The sequence below is a fragment of the Ursus maritimus genome, unplaced genomic scaffold (genome assembly GCF_017311325.1).
Source record: "Ursus maritimus isolate PB19 unplaced genomic scaffold, ASM1731132v1 scaffold_7, whole genome shotgun sequence".
NCBI classification, from domain to species: domain Eukaryota; kingdom Metazoa; phylum Chordata; class Mammalia; order Carnivora; family Ursidae; genus Ursus; species Ursus maritimus.
In genome coordinates, this window is record NW_024426885.1 from 36,982,661 (window position 1) to 36,994,984 (window position 12,324).

At 46.4% G+C, this 12,324-nt stretch overlaps 1 long non-coding RNA gene across 1 annotated transcript; it reads right to left on the minus strand.

The window, feature by feature from the left end:
* Positions 1 to 9,407: 9,407 nt before the first annotated feature.
* Positions 9,408 to 12,210, minus strand: LOC121101220. The gene is made up of 3 exons (XR_005833172.1): positions 12,091 to 12,210; positions 11,101 to 11,763; positions 9,408 to 9,676 (listed from the first exon to the last, which is right to left on the minus strand). It is a non-coding gene; the product is annotated as an uncharacterized LOC121101220 (long non-coding RNA).
* Between the last annotated feature and the right edge of the window lie 114 nt (positions 12,211 to 12,324).

Below are 12,324 nucleotides of genomic sequence, written 5' to 3' on the forward strand. Positions count from 1 at the left end.
CTAATCACCTCCCAAACGCTCCACTTCTCCAAATACAATCACACTGGGAATTAGATTTCAGCAGATGACTTTTGAGGGGACAGAAACATCTATTGACTAACCCCTGGGTGTCGAATAATGATCACAATCCTAACTCTTAGGCCCATTTTACTGATGAGAAAACCCAGGCTGGGACTTTCTGGCCGCAAACTCTGGATCAGAGTGGCCATCACGTCCCGGCAGGCTGTTCAGCATGACGGAAAGCAGCAGTCAGCTTAGAAAAGGTCCTCGGGAAGAGCACTGGCAAGGTGCACACATGTCAGTGACAGGAAGCACGTAGTATATAGAACATTTTATAAAACGGGGGAATCTGATGTGCCAACCACGCAAGAAAGGTATTATACAACATCTTCCTACAGAAGGCTGTAGACTGGTTTGGTAAAAAATGTATATAAATATGTAAAATGGTTAGACAAATATAGTGGCTACATAAATATTGAAAAAATGAAGAAAAGGTGTAAAATAGTGCTAAAATTGATTCCAGGTGGAGAAATGGTAAAACCTGCAAAAATACACACATTTATCTTTGTAGATAGGTATAGATAGGTATTTCCATCTATACAGTGGTTATATAAATAAACATAATGTTTAAAAGGACCCTGTACACACACTTTTTTTTTACATTTCTTGATAGATAAGATGTATTCAGTGATTCAAAAAATACATATTCAGGGGCGCCTGGATGGCGCAGTCGTTAAGCGTCTGCCTTCAGCTCAGGGCGTGATCCCGGTGCTCTGGGATCAAGCCCCACATCGGGCTCCTCCACTAGGAGCCTGCTTCTTCCTCTCCCACTCCCCCTGTTTGTGTTCCCTCTCTCGCTGGCTGTCTCTCTCTGTGTGTCAAATAAATAAATAAAATCTTTTAAAAAAATACATATTCAGATACTTAATGATTAGTTACTTGTCGAGGCATCTGGACTCTATGAAGACAAGTTTTTCCCACCAAAACTCCAGCAACGTCAAGCCAAGGATGGTCCTGCCCTAGGGTGCCGGTGGGAACACTGACCCCAGGGGGTAGAACCAGCCAGTGGTGAACATGGATTGGAGCATGTGACCATAATGGTTCTCAAAGGGCATTGAGCACTAAGTTTGTACCGGGGCTCATTCCACATTACCTCTCCTATGAAGGATTTTCTGTTATCCCCAGGTTAGAGGCAACTGGGGACCGACAAGGAACATCTGGCACAGTAGAAACTCTATAAATCTTTTAAGTGCCATGAGAATTGGTGGGCTAGTCCTGGTTTTTAAAGAAAACTTCAGATTTGGACAAATACATCCCCAAATCTACTCCCCCTAACCTGGGAGTGTCTCAGCAATGAGACCACAGGAGGGAAAGGAATAATGCGGACAACAGTCCTCTACTGCCACCTTGTGGCTACTAGGGGTGGGCGCGGCCTTGTCTCCCAAATGAAAACTGCCCTGGGATCCGCACCCTTACTTGCCTGCCTCAGAGGTCAAGCCTCAGAAAGAGCCCCAGGTGGGTAAAATGATGAGCTAACCCTGGCTTCATGCCTCGTTAGGGCTGCAGGCCGAGGGGCGAGTTGCTGGGCCTGACCTGAAGGGTACTACAAACAGAGACATCCGGAGTCACAGAAATGTCAGAGACAAGCAAATGCAGGGAAGTTTGAGACACCTAGATATACCAAAGATACAGAAATCCATATGCAAACAACTCAGAGTCCCAGAAAGATGAAAGGACTAGAGAGGGAGGAAGGGNNNGAGGGTCGCAATTAGACCCATGAAGCGGCACTGAGGAATTCAGAGCCACAGACACACAGAATGGCCAGGCAAGAGGATCCTGCAACAGGAAAAACCCTCACCCCTGCTGTTCCTGTGGACTTGCAGGCAGTCCTCCAGCACATCTGAACACCCACTTTCCGAAGGTTCTGGACAATCTCATTCCTAGTCCTTTCCGGGATTCTGCACAAATTAGCTTACTCTGGGGCACCTGGGTGGCTCAGCCGGTTAAGCGTCTGCCTTTGGCTCAGGTCATGATCCCAGGGTCCTGAGATGGATTCCTCATTGGGCTCCCTTTTTAGAGGGGAGCCTGCTTCTCTACCTGCCTGCTGCTCTTCCTACTTGTGCGCTCTCTCTCTCCTACAAATAAATAAATAAAAATCTTTAAGGGGCGCCTGGGTGGCACAGCGGTTAAGCGTCTACCTTCAGCTCAGGGCGTGATCCCGGCGTTATGGGATCGAGCCCCACATCAGGCTCCTTCGCTATGAGCCTGCTTCTTCCTCTCCCACTCCCCCTGCTTGTGTTCCCTCTCTCACTGGCTGTCTATCTCTGTCGAATAAATAAATAAAATCTTTAAAAAAAAAAACTTAAAAAAAGAAAAAGAAAGGAAGAAAGAAAGAAAGAAAGAAACCTGAAAAAAACAAAAAAAACAAATCGGCTTACTTCACAGCATCCCCCAGGACAGACGAGGCCGCTGCCCTGTTGCAGTCCCGCTTCCCAAACCTTCACCCCTGCTCTTCTGGCCAGTGTTTGTAGGCTCCCTTTCATATACGTGCTGTATATTTCCATATACATAAACACGCCTGCAGCACATGCTTAGGAGAAAACAACAGGCTGTCCCACTGAGGCTGGGAAACAGCTGTGAATTTGGAGGGCCCATTCGTCTTTCCTGGGTTTCAGTGAGGACCCCTGCCTGGCTGATGATCAACAGGACCTGTTCTGACCCTCCTCCCCACCTGCCCCAGGCAGTCTGCTCAGTTCCCAGGTTTACCAGCAGAACAGGGCTGCCTCCAGGTGGACACTCGGCAGGCTCCAGGCTCTGGGAGAATTCGGGGTGCGTTAACAGTGAAGGGACAGGGACGGAGAAGGTAGGAAATGGGAGCTCACCTGTTCAATCCACTATTCCGCATTCTCCTCTTGTACTCCCCACCATGTGTCACCCCCTGGCCACACTCAGTTTTCTTCAACAGACACCACCACTGTTGCTGGCCCAGAGGCCTAGATTATGGGAGCTGACCTGGATTCTAATTCTGGTCTCATCCCTTACCATCCAGGTCTCTGTGCCTCCACTTCCCCAACCATAACACAGAATACAGATAGGAACTATAAAATAGAATACTGCTAGGGTCAACTTCATCGTGCTGTGGGGAGGAGTCCGTGAGTTCATGTTGCAAAATGTGGCACTGAACAGTGTTAAGACAAGGGCCTTTGGAGTCAGACTGGCCTTGGGAAAACTTCAGTTTCTTGTCTGTAAAATGGGCACAGGAACTCTAAACTCATCAGTGGTAAGTATCTCATTTAAATGTCATGAGAGACCCTAAAGGACTTGAGATGTGAGACTTGGCTACTGTGGCTTTCAAATGTCCTATCCCCTCGGCTGTGCCTCTTCATCCCTCCACACCACTCGGCCCCTACCTCTTCCTCTTCGTGCCTCTCCATAAAGTCTGGCCTGCCCAGCCTATGGCTGCTAATCCTCAGAACATTCCCTCCACTGCTCATCAATTCCGGGCTGTCCGAACAACAGCTGCTGGTCCTCAGATAATCCCTCTATTTCCATGTCATTCCCATGAAACACCTGGAAGGCCTTCTTCAAATCAGCAGTCCCTTTGCTCCCTCACAGCCTTCTCCAGCCAGGCGCTGACTATGCTTCACCTGTGCTCTGGGTGATTTCCTTGCACGACCTCAAGCAGTGAAACAAGTGGCACCCGGTCCAGTGTAACAGACCTATTATTACTGGGGCAGGTGAGGCCTCCCTGTACACATGTGCTTTTCAGAGGCAACCCCAGTCTGAATCGTGCCCTTTTTAAATTATTACCTAGTCCAGTACTTTCATTCATAGTTTTACTACTATACAGTCTTAACTATATGTAAATGACATTCTTCTACAACTTTTTTTCATTCGATAGGCTCATAGTTACCCTAATCCGTGACTAAATCACTCGCTTCCCTGCCGAATACAGTTCTAACCCACGAAATGTAATAATTTTCTTTCTCCGGTCAATGGATATTAACACTGTTTCTGGGTTTTCTTCCATCAAAAACAGTCCTGATGGGAACATTTCTGAGCTACTGAAGCTATTGAAGCTTAAGCTTAAGAGGTCCCACGCCCCAACCTCACCCAAGCTGGCCTCTGCCTGCAGCCCAGATCCCTGCCCACATCCAGACCCCCTACCCCACACCTCCCACAGCCAGATGACCTCAAAGTTCTGTCCCCCCAATCCTAGCCACCCACTGCACTCGCTCTGGGATCCACCCTCATGTCCGCCAGCCTACATGCGGGCCCCCTCCCCAAGGCCAGGGCACGCTGGCACACAACTCCCCACCCCAGGGCCTGACGCCCTCCCACACCCAACTCCACCCACATTTGGGCCTCCTTCCACATCAAACGCCCTCTCAGATGTCCTTCAGTGTCCCTGCCCACCCATTTCCAGGCCCCTCCACCACACATCCCCAGGCTGTCTTCGCCCAGGTCCCAAGCCCCCACCCCAAGTCTGATCCCCCCAACCTCTGACCACAACCCTGCTTCCAGGCCTTCCCCCTGCTCATGCATGTTCTCCCTTTCTCTCTCTCAAATAATAAATAAATAAAAATCTTAAAAAAAAAAAAGTGGGTTAATCACCCTAGAAGGAAGACTTCCATTCTTTCTCATAGAAATTATTCTAATTTTACATATTCTAATTTAAAATATTCAAATTCAGGGGGCACCTGGGTGGTTTAGTTGGTTAAGCATCTGCCTTTGGCTCAGGCCATGATCCCGGGATTCTGGGCTCAAGCCCTGGGTCCGGCTCCCTGCTGGGCTGGGAGCTTGCTTCTCCCTCTGCCTGCAGCTCCCCCTGCTTGTGCTCTCTCTCAGTCAAATATATAAATAAAATCTTTTTTAAAAAAATATTCAAAATCACTATCGTATGAAGTAGTGGCTATGATTATGCAATGTTACTAATAAAATTAATATTTTGACAGGCAATTAATTTTAAAATGTGTTATATTAAAAATTTTGTCGTCAGCTTTTTTAAATTTGCAATTGCTTTGCTTTGTCATTCTAAACATATATAAAGCTTCGGGGATGCCTGGCTGGCTCGGTGGAGCATGCCACTACATCTCGGGGTTGTAGGTTTGAGCCCCACCATGGGTATACAGATTACTTTAAAATAAAATCTTAAATATATATTACATATTTGTTTTACTATTTTATGATATATTTATTACATATAAATATATATTTATAAATAAAATTATGTGTGGTGCGTGTGTGTATGTGTGTATGTATATATGTATATGTATATGTATATATATATATATATATATAGGCTTTCATACAAACATTACGTTCATAATTTTGTGTTCTCTTCCTAGAGAGAACTCCCGGCATTGCATGGCTTCAGCTTCCACTTCCGGAATCGCCCACGGGGGTCTTCTAGGGCAGGTGTGTCTGTTCTCTGAGGGACATATCTGGGGCATCACCACTGGGCACCAAGGTCACACAATTTCAGTTTTCAGAAGCAATATTGTTTTTCAAGACAGGTGAACTGAGACCTGTGTACCCCACTGTGCCCAGACCTAGAAGGCTAGAAGGTCTCAGTCACCATGGATGAAAGGGTAGAATATAGCAAACTCCACCCACCTCTAGCAGCAAAACTGGTTCTCCAAGGGCGTGTGGTGGAAGGAATGGCTACAGCCCTCACTGTGGAAAATCCCAATGTTGATCATTAGAAGTTAATATATTAATATTTTACTAGTTTATTAAGAACTTAAAGGTAAGTAATAGCTATCAAGACTTTATATATCAACCTACAAGGCATTTTAATTTTACATTGCAGGAAAAAAGTTTAAATTGCTACTCAATGTTTATACTATGATTTATTTCCCATTGTTTACTAAACTTCAGTTTCTCAATAGTTCTTTTTAGTTTGGTAAACATTGCTTGGAGGAACTTGTCATTCTCTTTTGTAGTCTGATTAGAGTAGAACGTAACACTAACTCCCTTTGTGTACTGGTAAAACTGCATAACAAATGACAGCAAAATGTCGCAGGGTTCTTAAATTAGCTAATGCAGTGGAGACAACAAAGACTTTGTCCAGCTTTGATTGTATTTGAATTCAGATTTCAAGCGGCCACAAATTCAATGCATTCTTTAACTTAACAGACAAGCTTCTAGAAACTACTAACATTCATAATCAACATTCTGTGCCAACACAGAACTAAAACCAGCTTCAGTGCAGACCCTTTCCGATCATAGTGTGGTCTCTTGAACCACCATCTTTATTCTTTTATTTTTTTTAAAGATTTTATTTATTTATTTGACAGAGAGAGAGAGCACAAACAGCGGGAGCAGCAGAAGGAGAGAGAGAAACAGGCTCCCCGCTGAGCAGGGAGCCCGAGGAGGGCTCAATCCCAGGATCCCAGGAACACGACCTGAGCTGAAGGCAGACCCTTAACTGATTGAGCCACCCAGGCGCCCCTTGAACCACCATTTTGGATCTTTCAACTTTAACAGTGCCAGTCAGTAAAAACATTCTCTCATTCTATTACTGCCAATAACTAAGTAATTTTCCTTATAAGACACTTATTATAATTAACTTATATAAAGATATAGATTCTTTAAAAAACAAAATTCTAGCAGAGTCAATTTTAAAGATCTTATTTATTGGCTTTATTCGAAGATTCATGAATCTGGCAACATCCCATCTAGCAGACAGAAGGGAGCTCTGAGGCACTGTACAAAGTGAAAGACTTCTATCGGCAGAAGAGAGGGGGAACAAAGACGTTATACTAGCAAAAAGTGGATTGGCTGTGGCAAGGTCACTTTCTTTTAGGAGATGACAGGGGTCTATCAGGCAGATTACCCCTTTAGTGCTGATCAGGTAGTTCCTGATTGACTGGTTTAAGATTCCATTTTGGAAAGAGTCAAAACTGTAATTAAGTCTAAGTTTGGTGATGTGGGGCTTAGCATAAGTGACTCCATTTGGGGGCCTGTTATCTTGTTTTAACAAGATAAACAGATTTGATGGAGAGACATTTCTTGGAATGAGAGCCACTGGCTCGAGATAAAAAAAAACCTTTTTTGTAAATTAATCTGGGTATATGTTTGACTTCATTGGCTCAATTTAACCAGAAAAAAAAAATGGCAAAGGGAAATTTGTGGCATACAAATGCTTTTAAATCTACGTTTCTATCACTGACCAATTCTGATGTCCCAGTCTAAGAAAGCTGTCTCTCTCCCCCATCACTCTCTACATCTCAGCTACTTTCTGTGTCTTGACTGCACCTGTCGATCAGTACTTGAAATATTGTACCATCTGTTTCTTTTTCCAACTCCTTGCCCTCACTGTGATGTCAGCCACTCAGGGCAGGAGCTTTGCATTGCCTGGTTCAGAGCCCCCAGTTCATGGAACTGGGATGAGAATCAAAATGTGTGTTGAATTATTAAACAGATATTAAATTAATTATATTAGAACAAAAATATTTTGAAAAGTTGTAAAATCAAATTGTAACTTATTTTATCTTTGTTCTTTTTTTTTAGTAAGTAAACTCTACCCCCAAGGTGGGGCTTGAACTCATGACCCCCAAGATCAAGAGTCTCATGCTCTACCAACTGAGCCAGTCAGGAACCCCTGTAACTTATTTTAAAAAGCATGGCATATATATACATGTAAGTGATACCAACTTTTTGGCAATTGGCACCCTAGTCAAAATAAAAAGTACACTTACTGGCTCAAAATATCTAGGGGTGCCCAGCTGGCTCAGATTATAAAGTATGTGACTCTTGATCTCGGGGTTGTGAGTTTGAGCCCTACATTGGGCGGGTAGAGTTTATTTTTTTTTTTTAATGAAAATGAAAATGAAATTGGTGTGCCTGGCTGACTCAGTTGGTAGAGAATGCAACTCTAGATCTCAGGTTGTGGTTCGAGCTGCACACTGGGCACAGAAATTACTTTAAAAATTTTTTAATATCTAAATATTATTATCTGCATAAAAATCACACACATGCCCCAAAGAGAAATATATATTTTTATATGCATATTTATATGCGTGCATATGTATATAATATACATATATATGTATATATATATATTTTTAAGATGTATTTTAGGGGCTCCTGGGTGGCTCAGTCGGTTAAGTGTCTACCTTCTGCTTAGGTCATGATCCCAGGGTCCTGGGATTGAGCCCCAGGTCTGGCTCTCTGCTCAGCAGGGAGCCTGCGTCTCCCTCTCCCTCTGTCTGCCCCTCCCCCTGCTTGTGCTCTCTGTCAAATAAATAAATACTTAAAAAAAAATAAAGATGTATTTTATTTAATTGAGAGAGCACACACACACACACACACACACACACACACACACACGTGCAGAGGGGGAGGGGCAAAGGGGGAGGCAGACAAAGAATCTCAAGCAGACTTCCCTCGGAGCACTGGCGGGGCCCAACTGCCGGGCTCCATCCCATTACCCATGAGATCACGACCTGAGCTGAAACCAACACCTAGAAGCTCAACCGACTGAGCCACCCAGGTGCCCCAAATTGTACACTTTAAATGGGGTAACTGCTTGGTAGGTAAATCATTTCTCAACAGAGCTATTTTAAAATCATATTAAAAATAAATCTCGTGGGGCGCCTGGGTGGCTCAGTCGTTAAGCGTCTGCCTTTGGCTCAGGGCGTGATCCCAGTGTTCTGGGATCGAATCCCGCATCAGGCTCCTCCGCTAGGAGCCTGCTTCTTCCTCTCCCACTCCCCCTGCTTGTGTTCCCTCTCTCACTGGCTGTCTCTCTCTCTGTCAAATAAATAAATAAAATCTTAAATAAATAAATAAATAAATCTCGTGCACAGTTTAATGTGGAGAGTGGTGGTTAAGAGCCAGCTCTGGGGCTGGAGAGCCACTTTCAGCTGTGTGGCCCAGAGCTTCATTTAACCATTTACTTCAGTTCCTCATCCTGAAATCCAGCGATGAATCCTCTGTAGATAGATTGTTGTTAGGATAACCTGAGTTAACACTTGGAAAGTGCTGGAAAACAGCCTGTCAGGTAGAAAGCACTCACTTAGGCTGCTCTAGTGGACAAAGCTGCTGTCACCCAGAGTGAGAGGTGCTAGTGCCCTTGAAGGGGTCATAACCTGAGGAGCAGACACATCAACAGAGAATCTCCTTATGTGCTTAGTGGTGGCCTGTGTGGCCAGGTGGATAAGGGGGTGACCTAAGACAGGGAACTCTGATCTATGGGGTGTGTGTGTGTGTGTGTGTGTGTGAGAGAGAGAGAGAGACAGAGAGAGAGAGAGACAATGGGAAGATTTTTTAAAAGATTTTATTTATTTATTTATTTATTTGAGAGAGAAAGCAGGGGGGAGGGACAAGGGGTTCTGATCTCAGTACCCTGGGATCATGACCTGAGCTGAAGGCAGACACTTAACCAACTTAGCCACCCAGGTTCCCCTTAAGTAATCTCTCCACCCTACCTGGGTCTCGAACTCACAACCCCAAGATCAAGAGTCCTACCGACTGAGCCAGCCAGGCACCTGGGAATGCTTTTTTTGGAAGTTGCTGACTGTCAAGTACCCCTAGGAAGTGAAGAGGCGTGTCCACGAGATGCTTCAAATACAAGGTCGAGAGCTGAGACATCTGGTTGATGAGAGACACGCGTAGTAGTTGCACAAGTATGCTAAGGGACCCGTGGGTAGGAAGAAAGCATCACTGAGGTCTAACAGAAACAGAACAAAAGTCAATGAGAAGTGTCGTCACGACCTCGGTTCAATGAACAGTTTTCGCCTCTCTCCTGCACAGGTCTCCAGCCTCGTATCTCGCCCTTGTTTGAAGCCCTCCCCAAGTCCAAGATTCCCTGCCGGCTTTCTGGCCTCCCTCCATGCAGCTCGCCTCCTCCTGCCCGTTCACTCCCCAGGCCGCCCTGCTCTTGTCTTCCTCCTCCCTGGCCTGCTTGACAGCAGCTGTGCTGTCCCTTCACCTCAGCTATCCTTCACAGCCTCTAGGGTCCCAGTTACCGAAGACCACGACTTCCCGAAGACCGTGACAATCACGGGGCACGAACGTATGAATGGATGGACAAAGACTATGTCAAAATTTAAACAGTCACCACCTTTACAGAGCAAAGAGGTGCCTGAACAGCTGCGCATGCGTAATACGGCGGCTGCTTGACAAACGCGCGGCTGAACCGGAGCAGCCAATCGGCGCGAGGAGGGACGACAGAAAAGCCCCGCCCATGCTGCCTGGGCCTTCGCCCCACAGGCGGCTTCACCCGCGGCCCCGCCTCAACAGCCATCTCTTAGTGGTGATTGGCTGGAAGCCAACATGGTTCTATTCCGATTGGCTGTTTCTCCGTCCTTTGCGCGGAGTGGGAGGGTGGTAATTGATGGCCACTTGGAAGGGGTGTTTTAGAGACGGAGAGTAGTTTCTGGAGGCCGGAGTCGGCCAAAGAAAGCCAGGCTTTTACTACACATTACTGAAGGGAGCGGCTGCCACCGAGACCCATATATACCCATTCGTGAGACCACCTTTCCCGCATCGTTTCCGTATCCCCTCTTCCCGAAGGCACTTAAAATCCGCAGTGAAGGGCCCCTCCTGCTGCCTTCCTAACGCACAAGAGTCAGCCAAGGCCTAAAAATGAAGCCTCAGACCGCCGCTACCCTTTAGATGGCCGCCCTTGCACCCTGTCTTACACCTGCTACCCTCCTCTCACGGGCTGCCTCTTTCTCTCCTACCCCCATCCTCCATCATCAAAGGGAGTGAGGCCCAGATCTGTGGGCCCCAGACCAGTAGGAGCCCAGCTCTCTGAACACACATAGAGGGATCTGCTGAAAATGCGGAGAGGGGAAGAGGAGCAGGGGGACTCCTGAGGGAGGCAGAGCACAGGAAGTGGGGCCAGGTGGGAATTCACGATGTATTTCTCATAGGGATGAAACACTGGAGACAACTGGGCAAAGCCTCAGAGGACAGAGATAACCTCTCCTGGAGTTTTTTCCCTCCTCTACCAGACCCCCTCAAAATAGATAATCTCAGCCTTCTGGAGATGCAGATATTCAGTCCCTCTTGGAAGGTAGGAAAAAAACACGTTATGCTCCCACTATGTGCCAGGCAAGATACTAGCCACCTCCCTTTTATTTTACTTACCTCTGGTCAATCTTAGATAACTCCTGTTTTATTATCTTTCCTCAGGGAAGTTAATGGCTTTGAGGATCCATCTCTGTTTTTCACAGAGCGATACTGGTGCTTGCAGGAGGGGGAAAGCACAGCGTGGGAGTGTGGGGAGGTGTGGCAGTGATTGACATGAGCAGAGGCGGGATCCTGGGCATCAGTGCTGATTTTCAGCGGCTGGCCACGCTTGGCAACAGACTTCCTGCCTTCCACACAAGGTCCTTTGTATCCATTGCAACACTGACTCCAGAAGGGGAAGAAAGAGTTCAGACTGGATCTTTCTGTTTTCTCACTCTCAACTTTTAATACCTCCAGGCTGTCATCTGCACCCATCCAACTAAGTCTGGCTCTCCATCACCCACTCTTCCCAGCCTTCCATCATCCCAAGGTTTGATTTCCCTGTAAGCCTCAGTGCCTCTTACCCAGATCTCCCATTTGGAAGATAAGAAATCAGACCCAGGGGGCGCCTGGATGGCTCAGTCGGTTAAGCATCTGCCTTCAGCTCAAGTCATGATCCTGGAGTCCCAGGATTGAGCCCCGCCTCACGTCGCCTCGCGTCGGGCTCTCCGCTCAACGGGGAGTCTGCTTCTCCCTCTGCTCCTCACCCTGCTCGTGCTCTTTCTCTCAAATAAATAAAATCTTTAAAAGAAAAGAAAAAGAAAGAAAAGAAATCAGACCCAAATGGATGGCTCCAGAGATTCTGACGAGGAATGTATGTCCAAGAAGCAGAGCAAGCAGCCAGCCCTCCTTGAAAGTGATTTCCTGAAAACAGCCTTCACTGCCAGTCCAGCCTCTCAGGAATTGTACTTTCAGAGAGCAAGCAGTTGTTTATCCTAAATACTCCTAATGAATGAAAAGACAGGTTAGTAAACACTTAACATGCCAAAGGTCTATAGATTTCAACACCCAGTTTCATGACCGTGTGTAAGTACTGGTTTTAACATCCAAGAAGATAAATTCACTGACCTGGGAACTGACTTCGCATCACTTCCAGTGTAGAAGGCACTGCTGCCTGCTGGGAATGGCCAGCCTTTGAGGCCCCTCAGAGGGACAGATGCACTCTTCGGCCATGGTGCACCTACACCTACCGTCAGTTTGGACAAAAGGAAGAGAGGAGGTGGTGACTTACCATTGTGCCTGCAGAAGTCACACACAGTAGCTGGGCTCCCTCTCGCTGGTTCTGCGCCAGGCTCTACCTAG